The 6598-nt window shown below is 49.5% G+C and overlaps 1 protein-coding gene across 1 annotated transcript in view; it reads right to left on the reverse strand.

Annotated features, from left to right (window-relative positions):
* Positions 1–5978, reverse strand: part of TNK2 (tyrosine kinase non receptor 2) — a 119881-nt gene extending 113903 nt beyond the window's left edge. Inside the window, exon 1 of the mRNA XM_053307731.1 lies at positions 5378–5978. The gene's annotated coding sequence lies outside the window, so the exon portion shown is untranslated. The remainder of the gene's footprint in view (positions 1–5377) is intronic.
* Between the last annotated feature and the right edge of the window lie 620 nt (positions 5979–6598).

The following is a 6598-nucleotide window of genomic DNA, read 5'->3' on the forward strand; positions in this document are numbered from 1 at the left end:
GATATGTGAACCCATTCATGGGTCCTTTTTTGGCTTCTGCCTCTGCTGGTCCCCATCCCTGATATCCCCAGGATTTCAGGCAACTGGACTGGGGATGATGATGATGATGATTATTATTACATTTATATCCCGCTCTCCCTCCAAGGAGCCCAGAGCAGTGTACTACATAAGTTTATCCTCACAACACCCCTGTGAAATAGGTTAGGCTGAGAGAGAAGTGACTGGCCCAGAGTCACCCAGCAAGTCTCATGGCTGAATGGGGATTTGAACTCGGGTCTCCCCGGTCCTAGTCCAGCACTCTAACCACTACACCACGCTGGCTCTGGATGCCTCTGACCAAGACCCTGGACAGCTGCTGCCAGTCAGAGTAGGCAATAAGACCAGCCCAGCCTAGGTAGACCAATGACTCGACTCAGCATCAAGCAAATTCATACGAAGGACAGACCAACTGCGAGACACCTTTGATTTTGGGACGGAGGAGAGGAAAGGTGATGGATGTGGTCCTGGAAGTGGCAGGCTGCCGCTGTCCAGTTTGGAGACGATCCCCCCCCCCGTCATCTCTCCCATCTAGCCAAGAATACTGACAAGCGGAAGAGGAGGAAGAGAAGCCAGCAGACTGCAGCTCTCCCTCTCTGCAATATGCTTCATTAATACTGCCCGCCCGCCAGACAAGACAGAATCTTGGAACGGGGGGTCAGCCACTGGAGGCAAAGGGAGCAAACCGTCCCCTTCTGTACAACTGAGACTCATAGCACATTGTGTGGTGCCCTCTGAGAGCGAGCTGGAAGGGAGGTCTGTTCCACTCCAGCTACTCTGCACAACAAAAGCAACTCCCAAGACAAACAGTGTTGAGAAATCCTAAAAAGTAAGTTACTAGTCCTCAAGGTCACAGAAGAAAGCTTGAAAAGATAATGGCTGTGTGGGCTCCAGAGCACAACATGTTACTAATATCAGTTCCTCAATATGTTTTGCTTCCCCATCTCAAGGGCATTCCCCCATTGCACTGGGGAGAATTCACGACTCAACCCAGCTTTACAAGCCAGAAGATGGGAAGCCAGAAGATATTACAAGTCAGAAGATGTAACAGAACGGCATGTTCTTTATCGCATGATTTGCGCCCCAGTCTCATGATTATTTTTTTAAACCATGAGACTGTAGTTCAGTCGCATGCAGGGAAGCAGCTATGCCATCCTCAAGATAGATAAAGCTGACTGGGCCTCAAACATTCACCGACATAAAACTCCCAGTCCAAATCACGAAAGACAGGAACACAGGAAGCTGCCATATACTGGGTCAGACCACTGGTCGGACTAGCTCAGTATTGTCTACACCAGGGATTCTCAGCGTTGGAGCCCCAGATGTTCTTGGACTTCAACTCTCATAATCCCCAACCAAAGGCCACTGGGTCTGGGGATTATGGGAGTTGAAGTCCAATAACATCTGGGGGCCCAACATTGAGAATCCCTGGTCTACGTAGACTGGCAGTGGCTTCTCCAAGGTTGCAGGCAGGAATCTCTCTCAGCCCTCTCTTGGAGATGCTGCCAGGGAGTGAACTTGGAACCTTCTGCTCTTCCCGGAGCGGCTCCATCCCCTGAGCGGAATCTCTGACAGTGCTCACACTTCTAGTCTCCCATTCAAATGCAACCAGGGTGTACCCTGCTTAGCTAGGGGGACAAGTCATGCTTGATACCACAAAACCAGCTCTCCTCTCCTGAAAGAAACATCTCCTCTCAAGATAGAAACATGCCGTTTTACAGGTAGATTCCAGACTTTGCACAGACTACAAGAAAAATTAAAAAATCCCAGATAAATGGATTAATTTCCCAGAAAATGCGGAAAAAAACCTCTCCCATTGGAAAAGCATGGGGAATTATGCCTTCCGGCAAACTTTGGCAGTTTTCTCAGGTACTTTTCGAGACAGAAAGTCTGGACTTTCACTGAATTATGAAGCAACAAACAAGCCACATCTTTTTCAGTTCACTGCATTTCAGTCCATGTTAGATTTTCATGAAAATTGCTCAAGAAATTTAAAAAACAAAACAAAACACGAGAAAGCTTAAGTACTGGATTTAGAAATAGGTTTCTCCAAATAGATAAACTCTGTACATCAACCAGCAACGAGTGAAAGGAGAGTGCATCATCATTTTGTGGTGCAGCAGGAGTGCTTGCAAAGACAAGTCCGTTTTACTAGTCTACTGTAAAGCAGGGGTTCCCAACTTGTGGCACTGCAGACGTTGCTGAACTCAGCCCCCTGCTAACTAAACAAAGCGGCACCTTTTTAAAGTGGCGATTCTCTTTATTTAGATGGGGGAGAGCAACTGGCCCTATCCATCCCCAGCACAGCATCCCTCCAGTGACTGTTGCTGGTGTCTGTCTTATGTGACTTTTTTTAGATTGTGAGCCCTTTGGGGAAAGGGAGCCGTTTTATTTATTTATTTATTATTTCTCTATGTAAATTGCTTTGGGAACTTTTGTTGAAAAGTGGTATATAATATCTGTTGTGTTGTATTGCACAACTCCCCAACATCCCCAGCCACAATAAATTGTAGCTGGGGATGGTGGAAGCTCTAGTGCAGCAACATCTGGAGCACCACTGTGCTACAATCCCCAGGGATCATGTACAGCTATGCAAAATGTGAGGTCTTGCAGAACCAAGGACCCAATGAGCCCTAATTATAGATTCTTATATATCTCCCTTTTCCTTTGCACCAAGGGCATAAGGCCGTGCCAAGGGCCAGGCAGCTGCATTAACCTGGGAGCTAAATACAGGCATTTAATCCACTCCGCAGTTCTGTCCTCAGAATGTCTGTGAGTCCCAGAGAACATAATGATCACCAAGCCACTTACAAGAGGAGGACTGTAGCTCGGAATAACTCAGTGTGATCCTTCCCTAGTCTTTGCCCCCCACTTACAGTATTACAGAAGCTCCCTCTCTGTGGTAGAGAACCCAGAAAGCTACATGGGGTACTGTATGAAATAAATAAATAAATAAATAAATAAATAATATTGTTGTTGTTATGATTATTATTTTACTATCATTGAAATTCATACCCCGCCTCTCCAGTCTACAACTGCTGGGGGTGGCTCACAATATCAACAGAACACATACAATGTAAAACAAAGCATTCATAAAGTTAAACAAGTCAAAAGACCAGACTAAAACCATATTTAAAATTACAAATGTTTAAAGTTTCAAATTAAAAGTTATTCATAGAAAACTAGACACCTTAAGTGGCATAGTGGGGGAAATGCTTGACTAACAAGCTTGAGGTTGCCGGTTCGAATCCCCGCTGGTATGTTTCCCAGACTATGGGAAACACCTATATTGGGCAGAAGCAATACAGGAAGGTGTTGAAAGGCATCATCTCTTACTGCGTGGGAGATGGCCATGGTAAACCTCTCCTGTATGCTACCAAAGACAGCCACAGGGCTCTGTGGGAAGCAGGAGTCGAAATCGACTTGACAGCACACTTTACCTTTAATAGAAAACTAAAAACTGAGAAGTAGGCACTAAAAAACCTACCAGATACAAGCTGCAGATAAAACATTTAAAGGCCTCTTTTAAAAGATGGGTTTAAAACAGTTTTTTTAAAAAAAACAGTGACTGAGGGAGCATGGCGAAGCTCTTTGGGGAGGGCATTCCAAAGCCAAGGGGCTAAATGCAAGATTTAACCAAACCACAAACCCCCCCTGGGTGCTGCAATCACAAGACTGCCTCCCAAATCACAAGAGTGCAACCATGCCCTTCGGAAGCTGAGTTGAGCAGCAATGTCCTTGCCTTCCCCTGCAGTGTGTGGATTGAACAAGACATGAGAGCCGCCATGTTGCGTCTTGATGTGCCTGCCCTGTTTTGTGTATGATGCAGGGAGCAACAGCTCTGGTTTTAATATCAAAGGAGAAGTGCAGGGGAACTGCCCCCCCCCCGGGCTCCAAACTCCAAGGCCCCTGGCATTTTCCTCCCAGTTGGCTTAGCTACCAGAAGTGAGGCAAGCCAGGACCAGAAGCACCTGGGGTGTCAGAGGATGAGGAGTCAACTCCCCTTTTGATGTACAAGTCAGATAAGCCCACTCCCACTTTGTATGCGAACAACAAATATGGCTGCTCCATCATTTCTAGCTTGGCTCACTAGCTTGAGCCCTCCAGAGCTACTAGCTGAAACAAGCCGCCTCTTGGCGCTCGCTCTCTGCTCTGTGGCAGTGTTCCCTGTAACAGCAATTCCCATATGTTTTGACTGCAACTCCCATAATCCCCAGCCAAAGGCCATTGCAGCTGGAAATGATGGGAGTTGTAGTCAACAACAGTGGTGCACAGATAAAGAGCATGTGAGAGTTTGGCCAGTCCAAACAAGGCACTTCCAAAATCCACAATTCCTTTAAAAGAATCTATACTAAAGACACACACGTCCTCCACAGTCTGCAGCTGCAAGTTTTTGGGGGTGTGTGTGTTTAAACTACATGTGAAAATGAGGACTACAGCCTTGCTTTTTTATGCCTGATTTTACAACTATCTGGCCAGACTTCCAGATTCTGTGTGGGCAGGCCTATCCCTTATCATCTCCACAACGTCAGAAGCCAGCTTGCACAGGTCTCATCAGGTCTAAAGTCAGAGGCTTCTGTCACCAGCCAGCACAGAAAATCTGGGAAGTGGTAGAACTTTCCTACCCATTCTCTGTTATTTTAGGGATCCTCCCTACCCTAACTGGCTAGAAGCCCTAACGAAAGAATCCCAGGCACATCAGGAAAAACATTCCTGAACGTTCCAGGAGGTGTCCATGGCCAGCAGCCAGCAAATCAGGTTGGTACTCTGATGCCCTGCTTGACCCCTCTTCCCCAGGCCCCCTTCTTTGCCCGCTTTGTCCTAACACAAGTATCTCACACGCACACACGCGTGTGATACTGCCCATAAACACACAACATGCACCAAGCTCTGCTTCTACTAGGCAGAAGAATTATCTGCTCACGCCAAAGCTGTTTGTAACAGAAGGAAACTGCTTTGGGGGATCTGCTGAGATCTGGCCTGTTTTTTGTTTCCCCCACAGCTTATTTTCATAACTGATGGTTTGCACTGAATGTTTTCCCGTGCTGTTGCAACTGGTGGGTGCTTTGAGCGCTTTAATTTTCATAGATGTACACATGGTTGAAGAGTATACGCTGCACTTCAAAAAACCACCCAAATCAGAATGTTGCTAACTAGTGTTTCAACACCTCCCTGGGACTACAGAATTTGCTTCAGCCCTAAACCAAATCCTAGGTATTGACCCTGTGGATCCAGCCCTGAGCTCAGCATGAGAAGGTCCTGCATGTTGTCCGAGTTCCAGACAGGAATGACCACAGCAAGGAACGTGGGACAAGAGGAGATGCACGCAGCTTCCGCTTACCTGCCGGCTCTGCTTCTCGCCGCCCGTCACCACGTTCTGCCTCTGGACGCACACGCCACGTCCCCTCCCAAGCGAAGAGCAACGACACCCTCCAGAGTTGCTGTGCGCGCTCCACTCTGTGGCGGTATTATTTTCCTGGCCTCGTTGACGCTTCTGCTGCTGTTGATCTTATATGCCAGGAGGGCCGGGCTTTGCTGACACACACACACACACACACACACACACACACTCCGAGGCAGTCTCTCACTGCATGCGGCAGCTTGGCTGCTGCACACTGCCGGGGACAACGCGCACTCTTGTGGCTATGCGCTGCCAACGCTGCTGCTGCTACTACTTGGGGAAAGTTGCTGCCGCTTTAATCCAGAAGCAGCAGGCAGGTGGAGAGGCAACATTGCTGCAGCTGGCAGAGCGGAGACATGCGGGCAGCTCCGGCCGACCGTCAGGCTGACTCAGAGCAACCGTTCGGCTGCCAAGCTCCCTGGCTGAGATGAGACACTGCACAGATTGCCAAGCAATGAAGGCATCGAGGGGGTTGCTGTAATACTCCAGAAGGACCAGGCGGGATACTTTAGGGCCAGACGGTGCAAAGGTTTATGGTCCACTGCAAGTCCACTCCCGAGTGCAACTGCAGAACTCACGGCAACTTCACGCTGCCACGAAGCATGGGGAAGAAGAGGCTGCAGCCGCAATTCAGACGGAAGCAGGCAGAAGCACACCAGACAAGGCGACACTGCCACGTACAAAGCACTGTAGGCCCTTAACACTGCCCGCCACTTCTAGGACCTCACCACACTGGGGTGGGTGGGGGGAGACTGGGGCAACGACTGCGATCCAGACGGAAGCCGGTGGAGACAGGCCAGGCGGGGCGATGCTGCAGCTTGCGACCCACGGCATGCAACTCCTTGGGCTCCGAGTGGCGATGCTGCCCAGCTGCGCCGGAACAAGGCGGCCTAGGAAAGCTCCACCCGGAGGCGTGCGGCTTGGGAAGAGGCAGGGAAGGTGCGTTGCATCACGCCACTGGAACTAGGCTGGAACAGGCCCTGCTTGGCTGCTAAGCATGTCCACGGCACAGGGTGGCGATTGTACGATGCATGAGGGGGAAGAGCTGTGGCTGCGACTGCTGAGAAGGGGCAGGAGGCTCCAGGAGGAACAGCCGCAACGAAGGGGCCTCTGGGTGCAAGGTGGGTCCACGTGGTGCCGGGGGGACAAGCCGGGATCCCG

This window comes from Hemicordylus capensis, chromosome 3 (genome assembly GCF_027244095.1).
Source record: "Hemicordylus capensis ecotype Gifberg chromosome 3, rHemCap1.1.pri, whole genome shotgun sequence".
Lineage (NCBI taxonomy): Eukaryota > Metazoa > Chordata > Lepidosauria > Squamata > Cordylidae > Hemicordylus > Hemicordylus capensis.